This window comes from Pteropus medius, unplaced genomic scaffold (genome assembly GCF_902729225.1).
Source record: "Pteropus medius unplaced genomic scaffold, Ma_sr-lr_union100, whole genome shotgun sequence".
NCBI classification, from domain to species: Eukaryota; Metazoa; Chordata; class Mammalia; order Chiroptera; family Pteropodidae; genus Pteropus; species Pteropus medius.
The window spans coordinates 433,433-453,916 of record NW_024344437.1 but is presented as its reverse complement, the minus strand read 5'-3'; the positions used below and the strand labels follow the sequence as shown (position 1 = coordinate 453,916).

Below are 20,484 nucleotides of genomic sequence, written 5' to 3'. Positions count from 1 at the left end.
AACTTACCAACACAGGGTAGGAGAAATGCTACTGTCATCTAGTGGGTAGAAAAGCCAGAGATGCTTCTAAACATCCTATAATGCAAGGGACAGCTTCCTACAGCAAAGAATTATCCAGTCTAAAATGTTGGTACTGTCACTGTTGAGAAACGCTGGCCTATACTACTCTCAAAAAATGTATTATAACCCACTGGGCCTTGTAGTTGTCGATTTGTTAGTCTGATGATAAATTTTGGGGGGCAGAGACCTTATCAGAGTCATATTTGTGTTTTGAGCAGTACAAAACATAGTGCTGTGCATTTAGTGGCCAATCAGTAATATATTCAAATGAATAAAATTGCTCAATAAAAATATCTGGGTGAATGAAGTATTAAACCTCATGTCCATCAATGATGGAAGTAAAATTGGAATCCTGAGGTAAAAAAGTGTCCATAGAATATGAGGCCTATAAAAAACCTCATTTAAAATTATATCAGATATATAATCATTAAATGCTCCTGAAAGTAAAGATGTCATTTGTTGATCAAAAATATTCAATTGTATTTTTAATGCTCAAAGTTATGAGATTGGTTAAATATTTTGTTCAAAATTTTCATGGGTTTTGGGATGCATTTTATAGACTTATCTTTAAAATTTTGAAATCATATTTATGCAAACATATTTTAACAAATGACTTTCATGAGAAATAAGGAGAACCAATCCAATAGAAGAAAGAAAACCCCAGAAATCCCATTATATTTTGCAATAGTTGCAATTCTGGTTAAATACAAAAGAAATAGTTCTAAACTGGGGAAGAGTGAGCGAGATGCTGAGAAGATTCATTTGCTATTGCTAAATGAATACAAAGCAGAATCTCTCTCTGAATTCGCAAGCGGAAGGACATGTATGTTGTCTTTACAGGCTAATTTAGAGTTCCCTAGACACCAAGAGTTGGCAAAGGAGTCTATGGAAAGATCTAATACCCCTGATTTGTTTCTAGATCTTAATCTAGATTTTTAATCTGCCACCAATCACTTCTAATGAACCAAGTTTTTTTCCTTAGTAGAGGGCATTTGTTTTTCACAAAATAGAACTATTCAAATGTCCATAATGCCCTTATTAATTGGCTTAGAGGCCTTTATATTTCAAAATCCATAGTACTCTAGAGAGAATTCAGGACCTAGCGCCAGAGAATAGGTTTAAATCTTACTTTGGCCATTTATTATTTATGACCTGGTAAAATCCCTTAATTTTTCTAATCTCCAATTTCCCACACATATGGATAAAAATATCTTTTGTATTAGATAAATTAATTCAACATTAATCTAAGCTTAAATTAAGTAACATCAATGAAAATTTGTTGCAAACTTAAAGTGCTACATGAATATATATTCTAACTCAAAGTAATTTGTGCTTAAAATTTTTTGAGTTTCAAAGTTACACAGTTAATTAAGAGTTGATTTAAGACAGTATTGACAAGAGGAAAAATAATTTATTTTAAAATAGCTTAAGGGGACTTTAGGAAGAAGTGACTTTTTTCTCCTTTTATATCCTGCCTAACTAGGGTGAATGGGTTCCTAAGAAACTTAGAAACAAGCTCTTTCTATGTGACTTGAATATTTGAAAGCTTCCTTTTCTTGCTCATGACAAAGGCCTTTACAAAGGTCTACTACCTTTTCTGCACTACCAGTTTTTACTATTTTCCTGTGATGCATTCTACTAGCAGTTTGTGCGTTGTGTTTTTCTATCTTCAACCAAGAATAGATGCATAAGAAAAATTCTTATCAGCTACTCCCATACTCCCAAACCATTAGGATACATCTTTATGGTTCCATAATCAACAGCATATTCTTTTTTTATATATCTTCCTTCTCTTTCTCCTGTTCTCATGTTTATTCCTACCTTGTTGGCTCAGGAATTATATTTGCTTTCTTATCCTTCCAACAGACAAGTGTATATGTGCATGTGTATGCGACACACACAAATTTGAATTATATTCCTTTTTATTTGTTCCCAATGTTGCACAGGTAAAGAGAGCTTTTATTATAAATGAATTTAAATATCAAATTTGAAACCATGACCAAAGTCTGAAGTAGGAGAAAGATATGCTTTGACTAGCTGTGAAACGCTGCCTGAAATTCAAGTAAGCTGTCATAGTTTTCCTGTCCCTAAAAGTATTCAAGTCAAGACTGAATGAACATTGTCAAGGGTGTTAAATCTGATTTTTAGATGAGGTGAGACTGGATTAGATATTAATTCCAAGTTTCTGCGATTCAAGCTTCACTTAAGAAAATGACTTTTGAGATAAAGATGGTTAAATCTTTATTTTGACAAATATAAGGGAGGTTAAGAGCTTTTCTTTGAAAACATTCCATTTTATTGCCTGAGAGACTATTAGAGTGGATTTTTATTAATAGTATTTACTTATGATTTTCTTTTTATACAACTATTCATATCCATTGTAAGAGACTTAGCAAATGCAGAACTAAAAATAATGTAAATCATCATAATTTCATTAAACCAGGAAGAATCATGATTGGCATAGAGCTGTGTATTTTTCTATATCATGTGTTTTACAAAATTAAAAATGAAAAGCATCATTGAACATATACTAGTCTGAATCTGGCTTTCACATCTCATAGCATTTTTTGAACATCTTTCTAGAATAACAAACAGATCTACAGTTGTTTTTAATTATTGCTTTGTATCTCACTATATAATTATATTCTATAATTTATCTATACAATTGCAGGCATTTTTTAAAGTCTATATTTTTAATAGATAAACTATTCAATGACTTCAATGCAATTAACATTACTAATTATATCACCCCAACTCCAGGAGTAAAAGATATTTTTGGATCCATCTGTAATCTCTCTTCCATTGCTAACAGGTGAAATCAAGCTACATTCTTGCTGCTTTGAAGAGTTGATGAAATCAAGACTCCCTTTAGCATTCCTTTTTCTTTTTCACTTAGTGGAGAAAAAGTATGTCTTATAATGATCTTTTGAACTTTGAATTCCTGAAATGCTTATTCAGAACATCTACTAGCTCAGAAGTCATTTAACATCCTCCAATGATAAGAAGTACATAAACAGTTTCTTTAGTATTCACTAATGGCTTTTGTTCTACCAGTTTCTCTTCCCTTTTTTTCAATATAAAAAGTTACTAAATACATTTAAGAGATGCTTCTACAAAATCTATTAGACAATTACCTGTTAATGACATACCCTGAGTTGTGAATTTAGTCATTATTGCAATATTCATGGTGGCAGATAAAGAGAACTGATGTATTGAATACTTCCTATGTGACCAGCAATTTACTTGTCAACTCATTGGATTATTATAAGAGCAGTCAGTGATTGCTATCATCCCTATTTTATTTTAGGAAGAAAGTGAGACTCAAAGAATTAAAATAAACTTATCAGTCACTGTATTAATTTTATATTGCTACTGTAACAAATTACCACAAACTTAGTGACTTAAAACAACACAAATTTATTACTTTACACTTTGAAGGTCAGAATTCTAAAATAGGTACTTCCTGTATACTATCGATGGCTCAGAGGGAAAAATTCTCAACCCTACCAAGGTATCAGAGTAATCTGGTGTTTTTAAAAATACCAAAGCCCAAGCCAGTCCCAGAAACCTGAATCTCTGGAGCTGAGACACAAACATTGTTTTTTGTTTTGTTTTTTTTTTTAACTCTTCAAGTAATTTTAATATGTAGCCAACATCAAGAAACACTGACTTAGAAAGAGTAGGTTCTAAATACTGCCTGGAATTCTGACTTCTTCTTAAAAATACTGATTTAACTGATTAAGCTAAATCTATATTTCTTGAGCAATGACTGTCAAATTTTAGCATGCATTAAAATAACATGGAGGGCCCCAGCCCCAGCGTATCTGATTCAGTAGGTCTGGGGTGGGGCTCAGGCAATGCCAATGCTACTGACATTGAAACACATTTTGAGAAACACTGTTCAAACAAGATGATCTAAAGATATTAAAGCAGAGTTTATATCTGGTAATATTTTTTTCATCTTATTGCCTACCCACTTGACCTCAGAGATTCAACGTGCTACCCTGAGTTAATATCAAACACAAGATGTCAAGTACTTAATATTACTTATTTCTGACAATCTGTTGAAGAGGTTTGCAAAAAAAATTAGTTAAATATTGAAAATTTAAGCTTTGAAGTATTTAAAACCCAGCTGGAAATGCCCATGGGGACGTGCCATAGTCAATTTGTTTATTCATCTTAAATGAGTTAATATCTGTGTCTGGCATATAGTAAGCACTATGCAGAGCTTATTAACACATGCGTAAATTTTCATTTTGTCAAATATAAGAAAAACTTTTAAATTCTACATTAAATTATTAATATTCACAACCCTTCCCCAGTCCCTACTTATATAAATTTCTTTTGTTAGCATTTGGTAAATTGGAGTGAGAGGTGAGGAGGAAGAACTTTTGGTTGAGAAATGTTTGAAAGGATTTTCAGCATTCTTTCTATGTGTGGTGTGATATAATTGTCCCTTCACTATCTCTTAAAGACAATTTCAATAACAGCTAATATTTATTGAGCTGTCCATATCTATTCATTCTCAACCAAGATTTCATGATAGAATTAATCCCTAATGCCTGAAAGTATCCATTGTATGAAACGAATTGACTTATTAGCATGCATCTAGAATGATACTAGCTGCCTACCACCCAGAAAGAATTGAGAAAATAATTATTCAAATCATTTCCAGTAGGGCTATAATGTAGGAATTGCTCCAAGGACTTTGTAGGTTCTAGTAGCTTATTTAACTCTCACAGGTATCCTAAAAGAAAAGTCTATTATTTATCCAATTTTTACAAGTGAGGAGATTAAGGTATAGTAATTCCTCGCTTAATGTCATTGATAGGTTCTTGGAAACTTCAACTTTAAATGAAACAACGTATAATGAAGCCAATTTTACCATAGGTTAATTGATATAAACAAGGGTTAAGTTCCTATAGTATATTTCCGGTCACAAAAATATCACCAAATAAAGAACCAAAATACTTCTAACATGAAACATTGAGCTATACATACATTTAAGAGAGATGAATAAAAACAAGTAAGATCATTGTTTTCCAACAAGCTTATCCCTTTTCAAGGTCACAGGTGGCTGGACTCTATTTGGGCAACTCAGAGCACAGGCAGGACCCCACCCTGGAGAGGAAGCTCTTCCATCACAGCGCATACTCACAGATACACCCACACTCTCTCAGACTGGCACAATAAAGGCATGCCAATTAACATGTACTTCTTTGGGATGTGGAAGGAAATCGGAGTACCCACAGAAAACCCAGGCAGACATGGGAAGAACAGGCAAACTCCACACAGACAGTGGCCCTGCCAAGAATTGTGGGGTTTTTTTTCCCCTCATCAATAATATAATGAAATGACATTGAACAAAATGCCATTCAAGGACCTGCTGTAAAATTAAATAACTTGTTCAAGGTCATATAGTAAGTAGTAGAGGCAGGATGCAAGCCAAAAGTAGTAGAACCCATGTTCTGATTTGCTCTGCTACACACATTCATTATAGTTTTAAAGTTTCTGAAGTTAGGCTTATGTTTCTGTTAGATTTACTTGCTTGCTGAGTTAGATGACCCAATGCAGCCATGCTCCAGGATTGTGTTTTTAGATTTCTACTCCTATCCTATATATTATGTTATATCTATTACTAATTGAGAATGGCAATGGGAGGTATAGTAAGAAGGAATGACTGTCATATGGAAAGTAAGCCCTATCTATAGGAAGGAACTAATTTGATTTAATGTTTGCCATGAGCCTTATGTGTTATCTCACTTCATTCCCATTAGAACATTCTAAAATACAATATTTTATATTTTAAAGGTATATAAACTCAAAAAGATAAAGTAACAAAGATCCCACAGTTCCTATATGACAGAATGCACACCACAGGTAGAATATTGGACTCCTGAGCCAAAAATTTAGAAGTCTTTACCACTATCACTTATAAGATATTTAAAGAACCAAAGATAATAAAGCAATTTAGTTTTTTTCCCTATTAAGTAAAAATTATTCTCATAATAGCATCATTACTCACTCATGTCTACCAGGGCTGTTTCTGTTGGAAATGTTAAAAAAAAAAAAAAAAAAAAAAAAAACTCAGTTCATTCTAAAGAGTAGTAAATTTTCTATCAACTCATTTTTGTCCTGGCCCTTTCCTTCAGTATCATAGATAAGTATGTCATTGGTTGCTTTGTCTAAAATTCATTCATATAAAGATATCTTGCTTAAAGATTAATTTGTATAATGGTCCTTACTATCTAGATCATTTATCCTGAGCCAGCTGAAATTTACTGAGTATTTCCCTCCATTTTTTTAACAAATTTAATACAATATAGATTTCCTGTGTTTTAAAGACTTTTTATCACTCTCTCAAAAAATATATATATACATTCCTTCTCTTGTGTTCTCTTAAGCTGATTAGTTAAGACTTCTGCAGGTTTGTTTCTTGTGCTTTGCTTACATCAGCTTCAAATTTTGCAACTCCTGAAGTCCTGCACTAAAATCTATGAAAACATTAAAATTTAATTAAAGACAGAGATTTCAGGGAAATTTAATTAAATCATATTTAGGTATTAAAGTTAATATTTATGTGAGAATTTAATTCATGGTAATACCAATAATATTTGTGCACAAAATCTCATTAGAAGAGCATACACATATACCAGCACATATATTTAAAGTTTAAAATTCTCATAGGACTTTGGTGCTCTACTACATTATATACAAATTTCTCAATATGAAATTCAAGGCTATCATAAGAATAATCCAGTCTACATTTTCAGTTTTATTTCATTATATCCCAGTCCAACAAAACTGTATGTCAACAACTGAGTAATTTTACGTTCTCAGAAAATGCTCTCTTTTAATTCCTGTTCCCTTCCTCAGAATGTGTCATTTGCCTAAGTTACCTTCCAGCTCCTTCTTTATCCTTACCCCGACCCTCACTCTAACTCCCTCTGGAAACAGAGACCACACCTTTATTTACTTCAACAATTTGTACTATACTTTGTACATGGCTTTGTGATGAATACTTGCTGAATTAAATTGATTCTTACATGTCTCTGCACAAGTTGTATTAAAAATTGCAAACATCTTAATTTTGTCAAAATAGAATTTAAAAATTGATAGATCGGAGTGATGTCAGAAGCATGGAGGCATGAGGGATCGCCCTGATCTCTTTCCTTGAAATTACAACATAGCAGAACACCTATCATTCAACAAATAACATACAACCTGCACACAAGCATGTCTGACAGATCTGTGCATCAGAGCACCCAAAGGTAGGAAAATTGTGAGAGTCAGGGATGTGGGTTAGGAGAGAGTAACAAAGGAGCTACAACACATAGCCAGGGTCCTTACAGGATGAGGGGGAGGGGAGAATTTCCCAGCCATTTCTTGGCTCTTTGAAGCCTAGACCAGTCCTGCCTGAATTATCAGCATATTTCACATAGCAGAGACCAGGTATCAGCGCAGAGAGCAAGGTAGAGACTGAGTGTGGAGAGATGATAGCTATGTCTTAGCAACTGACATTGCCAAGTGGGAGGCTGAGTCGCAGAGCCTGACTGCTCCCCACCACCATCCTAAAGAGTTCCCCCCACCCCCCGCCCAACTGCATCTTCCCAGAGCTAACATCAAGCCTAGGGGACAACATTACTGGAAAGGAAACAGTCATGCACACTGCAGGCCTCTCCTAAACAACCCAACTTCTCGCCCAGTCAGGCCGATTTGGAAGGAAGCAGCAGAATATTGCATCTGACTGTTGGGGCAGTAAGGGGCTTCAGGGCCTTTTCAGAGGCTTGGATCCTGATAGTTCCTTGCATCCTCCCATGGGGATGGAGCCCTGAGACCCAAACAACCTGTTCGCAGGTGAGGCACACATCCCACCAAAGAGGAAAGGGTATTTTTAACCTCAAAGCAGAGATCCAAGAGGTTGGACACCACCTCGTGGAAATTTAAAAAAAAAAAAAAAATTTATCAACCTGCTAAACAGAGACTACTGTATAATAAATTTTCTTAAAAAAAAAAAACCAGCATGGAGTACACTCTATTAATGCCCAGGGAGATAAATAGTCCATCAAACACCATGAACAACCAAGGAGACAAGGCAACTGAGAAAGAAAGTGAAAAATCTCCAGAAAATAATCTTGAAGGTATAGAAATATACAATTTAAATAACAGTGAATTCAAGATTTCACTTCTGAAAAACCTCAACGAGATGCAAGACAATTCTGACCAACAGTTCAAAGAACTCAGAAACAAAATCAACGAACAACAGGAATACATTACCAAGGAGATTGAAACTCTAAATAAAAACCAAATAGAACTTCTGGAGATAAAGAACTCATTAAAATAGATGAAGAATGAAATCGCAAGCTTAGGAAATAGAGCTGACCAGATGGAGGAAAGAATTAATGATATCGAAGACAGAAATCTAGAAATGATGTAAAGAAAGAAGAGAGAGACTTGAAAATGAAAAAAAAAATGAAAGAAACCTACAAGAACTATCTGACACCATCAGAAAAAACAACATAAGAATAATGAGTGCACCAGAAAGAGAAGAGAGGAAGAAGGGAACAAAGAGCATATTCTAACAAATAATTGATGAGAATGTCCAAACTTATTGAAAGAGTCGGATCTTTGAATTCAAGAAGCAAACAGAACACCTAACTATCTCAACCCAAAAAGGCACTCTACAAAACACATAGTAAAACTTCAAAAATTAATGGCAAAGAAAGAATTCTTAAGGCAGCCAGGGAAAAGACAATAAGTTATAAAGGAAAATCCATTAGATTATCATCAGACTTCTCAGCACAAACCTTATAAGCAAGGAGGGAGTAAAATCAAATATTTGAACTATTGAAAAAAGAAATTACCAGCCAAGAATAATATATCCAGCAAAGTGCTCTTTTAGATATGAAGGAAAAATAAAGACTTTTTCTGACATATGAAAGCTAAGGGAATTTTCTACCACAAGGCCTGAATTACAGGAAATACTGAAGGTGGGGGTGTTATTCTACATGAAACAAAAGGACAAAAACACGCATAACTATGAGTAAGATGACTAACAGTCAGACGAAAGAAAGCGCAATCTTTATTATGAACAGGGTATTATAAGCTTAAATATTGCATACTGGTTAAAAATTTTTAAAAAATCACTTTAAAAAGAGAAGAAGACAGAAGCTAGGAGAGAGGCATGAAATAGATACTCCTATAGAGTTCTCAGCAGGAATCTGCCAACACCTTGCTCTTTGACTTTCAGCCTCCAGAACTATGTGAGACAATAAATACGTGTTGTTTAAGAAAAAGAGAGAGAAAAGAAGGAGGAAGAGGACGAGGAGGACAAGGAGGAGGAGAAGGAGGAGGAGGAGGAGGTGGAGGAAGATAAGGGAAGGAGAAAAGAAGAAGGACAGCTACTACGACTTAGGAATGAGTAAAGATAATTTGAGACAACAAAAACAGAAGAGGGGAGGGAGTAAAGATCCAAACCTGCAAAGGGGAATGGAGATAGGCCTCATGCAGAAGAAAAAGGACTACTGTATATATATAATTATCCTTTATGTAAACTTAATGGTAACCAGAAGAAAAAAAAAATTTAGAACTGAGACACATAACATAACATAAAACAAGAAGGAAAAACCATAACACACCACCAAATTAGAATAACCGGCAGAAACACAAGGACAGAGAAACAATGGAGATACCAAGCTAACAGAAAATAAAAGATAAAATGGCTATAGGAAAGCTTAATATTTCAATAATCACCCTAAATGTGAATGGACTGAAATCGCCAATAAAAAGGCACAGAGTAGAAAATGAGAACAAAAAATGGAATTGAATCATATGCTGCCTTCAAGAGATACATCTCAGCTACAAAGACAAACATAGAATTAAAGTGGAAAACAGTACCTCAAGCAAATGACATCCAGAGACAAGCGAGTATAGCTGTATTTACATCTGGCAAAATATACCTCAAGACAAAAAAATGTAACGAGAGACAAAGACAGACACTTCATAATGATAAAAGGGACCATACATTAAGAAAACATAACACTTCTGAATATATATCTCCTAATCAGGGAGCACCAAATATATAAAGCAACTACTAACAGAATTAAGCAGAGAAAATGAAAACACACACACACAATTACAGTAGGGGACTTAAATAGCCTATTGTCAGCTATTGATAGACCATCCAAACAGAAAATCAGTAAGGAAATATCATCCATGAGTGACACATTAGACTAATTGGACATAATTGACATTTATAGACCTTTTGATCCCAAAACAGCAGTTTTTACATTTTTCTCTAGTACAAATGGAACATTCTCAAGGATAAATCATATGTCAGGACACAAAACTATCCTCAACAAATTTAAGAAGACTGAAATCATATCAAGCATATTCTCTGACCATAATGCTTTGAAACTGGATATCAATTGCAAAATGAAAGTGGGAAAAATAAAAAAATATGTGGAGATTAAACAACATGGTATTAAAGAACAACTGGGTCATAGAAGAAATAAAAGGAGAGATCAAGAATTACATAGAAACAAATGAGAATAAAAATACAAAATACAAAAACTTTTGGGATACAGCAAAAGCAGTAATAAGAGGAAAGTTTATATCATTAAAAAACTATCTCAAGAAATAAGAATAATCCTAAATAAACAACCTAACATTACTCTTTGAAAAAAAAAATACTAGAAAAAGAACAAGCGAAGCCCAAGGACAGTAGGAAGAAGGAAATAATAAAAACTAGAGCAGAATTAAATGAAATTGAGAACATAAGGACATTATTTTAAAAATGCAACAAAAAACTGGTTCTTTGAGAAGGTTAATAAAATTGACAAACCTCTGGCTAGACTTACTAAGGAAAAAAGAGAAAGGATACAAATAAATAAAATCAGAAATGAAAGAAAAGTTATGACAGATACCATCGAAATATGAAGAATCATTCAAGAATACTTTGAAAAAATATACCACACCAAATTTTATAACCTAGAAGAAATTAACAAGTTCTAGAAATGCACAACCTTCCTAGAATGATTCACAAAGAACTGGAAAATCTAAATAAACCCATAAACAGTATGGAAATTGAAACAATCATCAAATATCTCCCAACAAGTAAAAGACCAAGACCAGATGGCTTCACCAGTAAATTCTACCAAACATTAAAAGAAGATTTAATACCTATTTTTCTCAAACTTTTCCAAAAAATTCAATAAGAAGCAATACTTTCTAATTCATTTTATGAGGCCAATGTTACCCTAGTACAAAACCTAGTAAAAATAACACAAAACAAAGAAAACCGTAGACCAATATTTCTCATGAACACAGATGCAAAAATCCTGAATTAAATACTAGCAAATTGGATACAAAACATTAAAAGATTACACGCCATGATCAAGTGGGCTTCATCCCAGGGACATAGGAATGGTTTAACTTATACAACTGATCAATGTGATATACCACATAAACAAAATAAAGGATAAATATCATATGATCATATCAATAGATGTGGAAAAAGCATTTAACAAAGTACAACATCCATTTATGATAAAATACTTAAAATGAGTTTAGAAGAAAAATACCTCATTTAATAAAAGCCGTATATGACAAACTCTCAGCTGACATCATAGTAATGGTGAAAATCAAAAATCTTCCCTCTAAGATCAGGAACGAGACAAGGCTGTCCGCTACCACCTCTTTTATTCAATATAGTATTGGAAGTGCTAGCTAGAGCAATCAGGCAAGAGAAAGAAATAAAAGGCATCCAAAGAGGGAATGAAAAAGTCAAATTGTCACTTTTTGCAAATGACATGATTCTCTCTCTAGAAAACCTTAAAGACTCCACTAAAAATCTACTAGCAATAATAAATAAATATACTAAAGAGTCAGGATACAAAATCAATTTTCAAAAATCCATAATGTTTCTATACTCTAACAATGAATTTTCATAAAAAGAAATGGGAAAAAAAACATTTTATAATTGCAACAAAAAGAATAAAATACCTAGGGATAAACCTAATCAAGCATGTGAAGAACCTATACACTGAAAAGTATAAGACATTAATACAATAAATAAAAGAAGACACAGAGAAATGGAAAGATATTCCATGTTCATGGATTGGAAGAATCAACATAGTTAAAATGACCTTACACCCAAAGCAGTAAACTAATTTAATGCAATCTCCATCAAATCTCGATGGTATTCCTTAAAGAAATAAAACAAAAACCCATCAATTTTGTATGGAAGCACAAAAGACCCCGAATGGCCAAAGAAATCCTGAGAAAAAAGAACAAGCCCAGAGGTATCACTCTGATTGACATTAAATTATACTACAAAGCAACAGTAATTAATATAGCATGTTACTGGCAGAAGAACAGACACACAGACCAATGGAATGGAATTAAGAATCGAGGAATAAACTTCCTATAAAGAGGCAAATTTTTTCAACAAAGGAGCCAAAAAAATACAATGGAGAAAAGAAAGCCTCTTCAATAAATGGTGATAGGAGAACTGGAAAGCCACATACAAAAGAATGAAACTAGACTGTTTATCACCATATACCAAAATTAACTCAAAATGGATTAAGGACTGAATATAAGACCTGAAAATAATTGCATAGAAGAAAACATAAACTCATGGACCTTGGATTTAGAGAGTATTTTATGAATTCGACTTCAGTTTCTAGGGAAGTAAAAGCAAAAATAAATGAATGGAAGTAAAAACAAAAATAAACCAAAAAGCTTCTATACAACAAAAGAAACTATCGACAAGACAAAGAGGCAACTAAGTGGGAGAATATATTTGCAAACAACACCTCTGACAAGTGCCTAATATCCAATACATACAAAGAATTCATACGACAACAAAAAACAAGCATTCCAATTAATGAACAGAGGACCGGAACTGACACTTCTCCCAAGAAGACATACAAATGGCTAACAGACATATGATTGATAAAATGCTCAACTTCACTAGCCGTTAGGGAAATGCAAATCAAAACCACATGAAATTCTACCTCATTCCTGTTAGAATAGCTATCATCAACAGGACAAGTAATAACAAGTGTTGGAGAGGTTTGGGGGAAAAGGGAACCCTTATACACTGATGGTGTGAATATAAATTGGTATAGCCACTGGAAAACAGTATGGAGGTTCCTCATAACACTAAGAATAGAATTATCATATGACCAAGCAATCCTTCGGAGTATCTACCCCCCAAATTAGAAAACATTTATCTGTAAAGATGTATGCACTCCGATATTCATTGGAGTACTATTCACAGTGGCCAATATACGGAAACAACCAAAGCGTCCAACAATACATGACTGGATACAGAAGATGTGGTACAGTTATACAATGGAATAGTACTCAGCCATAAGAAAAGATGAAATACTGCCATGTGCAATAACATGGATGGATCTTGAGAGTATCATGCTAAGCAAAATAAGTCAGACAGAAAAAGTTGAAAACCATATGATTTCACTCATCTGTGAGATATAAAACTGAAAGCAACAAAGAAACATGACAAAGACCCATGAACAGTAGATTAGTGGTTACCAGAGAGAAGTGGGGAGGCGGTGGGAGGTTGATACGCATAAAAGGGGTCAAATATTTGATGACAGAAGGAAATTTAACTTTGGGTGGTGAGCACACAATGCAATATATAGATGATGTATTGTCAAATTATACACTTGAATCTTACTTGCTTTTATTAACTTTTAATTTTAAGTTAAATGAATGGCACTTTACATTTTGGGGTGATTAATAACAGTAAAGGAATGCTAGTAAACATATGGTTTACTTATCATGATCCTCAATTAAGATTTAGTCAACTCTATGTTGTGAGTGACAATCTCATTTTCTTGGATATTAATGAAGAATAAAGAAGCTGAAAAATAAGCATGATCTATCAGTTTTTTAAAATTATCGGTAGTATGGTATAATGATTAAGAACAGGACCTTTATGGAGTCAGACAAATCTAGGATCTGATGCTGGCTTAGTCATTTCCTAACGGTTCAATTTAGGCAAATAAATCTTTCTAATCCTCAACTTCCTCATCTACACAATAGAAGAATACCTTTAAGCATTGTTTTAAGGACTAACACAGATAAATATGTAAAGTGTCTAGTACAACCCCTGACACATTTTAAAATGACTTATAAATGGAGTCAAAATATTGTTACCATAACTAACTATTCAATAAATATTTGACAATTAGCTGAATATTAAGTACTGCTTCTGAGCATATAACACTCAACATAATACATTATTTTCCTTATACTTCTATTATATCTGAAAGGAAATGATGCAATTTATTTCCTGCTTTTGTAAAATACAAATTTTTCAGGAATATTGAAAACACTGTGTTTATGGATTTGAGATATTTTTTGTTATTTTGTCTATTTGTAAATATATATAAGTATTAATAGAGATAATTTTTTCCTGACTATAGAGAAAATTTCATTTTTAGTCTAATAATTTTTGGGCTACTATAACTTGTCTTTCTTTTATAAAAAAGGAAACATGACACACCACTTCAAAAAGAATATATATTTATAGAAAAGTTTTAATCTCATAAAACTAAAGGCAAACTATAACATACTATATTTAATCACATATTCTCGTTTTCCAACATTCACAATTTTTAAAGGAATATGTTCTTACATTTATAAAAATTCCCATACCAATATTTTCTATTCTTTAGTCAATAGCAATTATAGGAACCCAGAGGTATATATGAAAGGTTTTGAGAATAATCATATTCATAAGTGATCCTTAAATTTGAATACAGTATTTGCATGAAAGAATGTTTTCAACACTAAGAAGAAAAAAGTTAAAGGGTAATTTTTTTTTTTTAATCATGATCATGCACCCTCAGGAAGATTATAGAATAAATGATCCTATAGTATTATTTAAAATAAAGGTATCTAAAATTACCTTTAAAAAAAAAGAAACAATTGAAATTTGTTTAAGCCAAAAATAAATGTATTTGCTCACTTAATTAAAAGCCAGGAGAGATTGATCCAGGGGTGATTAGATCTAACATCATGAGGACCTGGGGTCTTTCTGCTTCTGTATTTGGCTCAGCTCACCTTTTTGGGTTGGCTTTATTCTCTAGAGCTATGTGGTGGCAAGATGGCTGCAGCATATCAGCCTCACACCAACCACGGTCAAGTCAAATGGGAAGAGCAATCCTTTTGTGACCGTAACTCTCGCAAAAATCTGGGGTTTACTTTAATTATGCCTGCTAAGAACAGATGCCCATCCACAAACCAGGAGGTACTTTGATGGACAGAACTAGGTAACAGAGTCTCCATTTCTAGCCAAGGAAAGAAATGGATGAAGTTATAACTAGGATTTTTGGAGAATTATATATAAACTTAGCCTATGTTATATAAGCCACAATCAGTAATCTGGATGGGTAAATGGGAATACACACACACAAACTGATCTTTTATTAATTCATTTATTCATTCATTAACTGTTCACTATCTGACAATTTTGTGTCAAGTATAATACTAGGTGCAGGATTTAGATCAACGAAGAAAACATAAGGAATCCCTGCCTTCATAGCACTTACATACATGAGAAAAACAAAAAAAGTATCAGGTAAAAATTTCAAATGGTTATAAATCATGATAAGTAGTATAATAAAATGAAACAAAAAAAGTGGGTGAAATGAGGAATAATGGAAAATGGGTAAATACAGGGAATACTTAATCTTTCCAAAGCATAGCTAGAGAAGGCCCTAGTTAAGCTGTGTTCAAGATCAACCCTAACAGATAAGGAGCTAGCTAACCCTGGAAAGACTTGAAGACAAATGAACCACTCAGAAGAAACAGTGCAGGTCACTTGTGCAAAGTTCTGAAATTGAAAAGAATTTCACTTCAGAACTGAGAGATCAGGGTAGCCAAAGCAAAGTGAACTAGAGGATAAGTGGGAGAACTGAGCAGAAGCCAGAGTATTCAGAGCTGTTCGCCCTCTTATGGACCATGGAGTCAATTTAAAATACATTGGATATCATGGAAGGTTTTTAAGCAACTGAAGGAATTAATCTTATTTAGTTCTGCAGATCTATAAAGAACTAAATTGGGAGATTTTCAGGCTCAATCAATTGGATGAATTGCACTTTTTACTGGCAAAGGAGATGTGATTTGGGGAAAATAAAAAGTTCTACTTAGACATGTCAAGATTGGGACATCTATGAGTTAGGTGTGAAGTGTGCAATTTCAGATAGAGATGCAGGATTTACAAAAGCCCGGGGCTATTTTTAAATGTAGGTTTTATTGTTATTTATATGTAGAAAGTTAAAAAGATCAAGATATGACTGCCATTGAGAAGATAATTTGTTGCTCATAGTTCCCAAGAGGAGGGGGCATATGCCATACCATACAGGGCCACACAGGGAAGCAGCAGGGTTGGTCAGAAGTCATAGGGAACAAGAAGAAAACATGGGTAGGAGACCATTGTGGTTCTCATGGGCAAGATAAGGCAGCGTAAACAAGTTTAGGATCAGCTGGTTTGAAATTTTTCAGCATGTTCTGAGGTGTAGGGGCTGTCTCTAGTTGTCTGGTACCTGGCCCTGGGATGATTAGGGGCAGTCTCTTCTCAGTCAGCAAGGCCCCAGATGCTATAGTAATAAGAATATAGAAAATAAGAAAATAATACAGGGTTGTGGGTATAAATTTGTCAATGGCATGAGGAGTGGGGAATAGATAAATGTTAAGAACAACTCAACTATCTCAGATACCCTTGGTAAACGCGAGAAAATGCATCCAAAAAAAAGGTTGGAAAATATTCTTTTTATTGTTTTTCCCCCTCTACTAGTAAACTTTATGGCCATTGGGAGCTAAGATGAAGAAATTCCAGCTGCTTTCTCCACTCTACCCTGATGCCCAGACTGTCCTTATGTGATGTTTTAGCATAGACTTAAGATTGTGGGTGGAAGAAATAACAATATTTACCACTTATGCATATAATGAACTTACAGCCTTCGCTACGCCATAATTTCGAATCTGATAGATGTTTCTAAAAGAGTTAAGTGGTAGTTCAGTTAATTGGTAAAACTTCTGCCAAGTTGCTAAGTATTTTAATTACAATAGTTGAAATGAAAGGTGGTGATTATCATGCCTGGCAAAGTAAGTTTTCTACTTATTTTAATCACGGTGAAATGAAAAGTATTGTTTTAATTCCCTAAAGTTTGTTAGAGGTAGTTTTTACTCCTTAGGTAAAATTTCAGCTGTACTCAACCAGAAATTTTCATCTATTGCACGAAAACACTTCTAAATCATAGGTATTTGTTTTAGATTTCAGTCTAAGGCCTAGAAATCTTTACTACATCATCAATATAAGTAATTTAGAAAGAATCATTCTGGATAATGTATTATTTTATTTATTTATTTAAAATGCTGAAAAAAATACAGATCAATGTTCTGCTCTTTCAATGCATTTGAAAATTTTTCTTTTATAGATAGAATATTACAAGGTGCCTGAGAGTAGGGACCATATTTGTTCACCATTGTATCTAGCATGTAACATAGCCATGGCACAGAGTATGCTATCAGTCAAACTAGTGAATAAATGAAAGAATGGACACCAAGGAAATTATAGTGGCAGCAATTATTATCTATGTAAGGAATGTTGCTATGTCCTTATGCTTTTTGCAGCACGTAGCCTCTCAATATCTTTCTTCAAACTTATTTTGCTTCTGCCAATAATTTCATAATTTTATTATGTAATTTTAGTGATGGAAAAGTAGAACAATTCAGAACTATAAAATTAATTATATCCTTTTTAAATTATAATCACAAATTAATCCAAATTTGTTATATGAGTATGGCTAGTTACACAACAGTAACATTGCCAAAAGTTTCAGGCAAGTCATGTTTAACCTTACAAGCACGTATTGAACATGAAGTTGGCCCATTTCTTGAATGAAAAAAAAATTAGACAAGTAGAGGCTTAGGGTATACTTAAATTCACATAGGTAGCTAATGGTACATTCAAGACTAGAATCCTCAGTTAAGTCTTGCTCTGGTGTGCACATGATATCTTGATAGTGAATCTATAGAGAACGCTATCAAGCATAATTTGGGGGAAACTCCAGCATAGCTAAGGAGCCTAGGGTAGGGGTTTGTAAGTCATACTGGCTTGGTAAATGGTGAGAAATATTACTGTATTACTGGAATATTGTTTTACTAACTGGCAATTGTTAAAGAACTATTAGGGGTTAAAATGATGCCTGAAAAGGATCTTTAACAAAGATACTATGAAGAATTCTTCATCATGGAGTATTTGAGTTTCTGAGACAGAGGATGACAACAGATGATAGAAGAAAACTGTAAGCCAGCTGCTGTGGCATCATCAAATAAAGGGGAAGGGTATCTCAAAGGTCTAGACTAAAATGTGAGATCAAAAGAGGGAAAGAGTTTTCAAAGGATGGCAGTAGAACCACTAGTTTCTTAGAGGCGCTGAGGAGTAAGGAATAGAACAGCACCTCCTCTTCATTTTGCAGGAAATGAATAGTAGGAACAGAGCAAGATACTCCTTTAGGGACAATGGTGTTTTCTGGGGTTGGGCAGATTCAATGAAGGCAAAACAGTGGAGGATATAAAAGTTCAAGTGCCTAGAAGTGTTTACCTATAATAGAAGAGGTGTTTCTATTATAGTGTTTACCTATAATAAAAGAGCACATCGTTTCCTGAAATCATACTTATCCTTACTATCTACAACAAATGGGTATTTTCTATTCTATTGCTTTTTAAAAATTTTTTAAATTTATTTTTCAATGATAGTTTCAGGTATAAAACAATGATTAGATATTTATATTTACGAAGTGATCACCCTGGTAAGACTAGTACCCATGTAGCACAATACGAATTTATTATAATATTATTAACTATATTCCCTATACTGTACTTTATATCCTCATAACTATTTTTATAACTAGAAATTTTTACTTTTTAATCCTATTCACCTTTTTCACCCATCTCTCTAACTTCTATTCCATCTATTAAACATCAATGTGTTCTCTGCATATATCAGTTAGTCTCTGTTTATTTTGCTTTTTTAGATTCCACATATAAGTGAAATCGTGGTATTTGTCTTTGTCTGACTTATTTCATTTAGAGTAATACCCTTTCCATCTATCCATGTTGTCACAATGGCAAGAGTTTATTCTTTTAAATGGGAATATTCCATACTATATTTAGGTACCACCTTTTCTTCATCCATTCATCTGTTGGACACTTAGGTTGCTTCCATACCTTGGCCATTGTAAATAATGCAGCTATATATATATATTGCTAAGACCAATGTCAAAGAGTTTATTGCCTATGTTTTCTTCTAGGAATTTTAAGGTTTCAAGACCTACATTTAAGTCTCTAATTCACTTTGAGATCACTTTTGTATATGGTGTAAAAAAAGTGACCTAGTTTCTTCCTTTCTTTCTTGCTTTCTTGCTTGCTTGCTTTCTTGCTTCTTTTTTTCTTTTTTGTATGTTTCTCTCCAGCTTTCTCAACACCATTTACTGAAGAGATTGTCTTTCCTGATTTTTTCTCTTCTTGACATTGATTAATTGATCATAAAGGTGTAGTTTTATTTCTGGGCTCTCCATTCTATTTTGTTGATCTTTTTGTCTGTTTTTAGGTCAGTACTATGCTGTTATAATAACTACAGCCTTGTAGTACAGTTTGATATCAGGTAGTATCATAACTCCAACTTTGCCTTTCTTTGTCAAGATTGCTTTGGTCATTTAGAGTCATTATTGTTTCCGTACAAATTTTAGGATTATTTGTTCTAGTTCTTTGAAAATGCCATTGGCATTTTGATAGGGATTACATTGAATCTATAGATTGCTTTGGATAGTATAGCTATTTTAATGATGTTAATTCTTCCTATGCATGAACATGGTATATCCTGCCATTTATTTGTGTCTTCTCCAAATTTTTTCTTCACTATCTTATTATTTTCTACGTACAAGACTTTAAACTCCTTGATTAAAATTATTCCTAAGAATTTTCTTTTTTTAGTGCAACTTTACTTGGGATTATTTTCTTAATTTCTCTTTTTGATAGTTCATTATTAATGTATAAATATGAAAATGATTTCTAAATCTTAATTTTCTATCTTGCTACTTTACTCAATTCATTCATTAGTCCTGATTGTTGTTGTTGTTGTTGGAATCTTTATATCTCTATAAAGATACTATTTCTCTCTATATAGTATCATGTCATCTGCAAACAAGGACAGTATTATTTCTTTCCATTTTGGATGTCTTTCATTTCTTCCTTGACTGATTGTTGTGGCTAGGACTTCCAATGCTGTATTGAATGAAAGTGTGAAAGTGGACATTCTTGTTTTATTCTTGATCTTAAAGAATAAAATTTCAACTTTCACTGTTGAATATGATGTTAGTTGTGTGT

The 20,484-nt window shown here is 33.3% G+C and overlaps 1 protein-coding gene across 2 annotated transcripts in view; it reads left to right on the top strand.

Moving 5' to 3' along the window:
- Positions 1-20,484, top strand: part of FREM2 (FRAS1 related extracellular matrix 2) — a 269,492-nt gene that overhangs the window by 32,923 nt on the left and 216,085 nt on the right. The window lies entirely within an intron of this gene.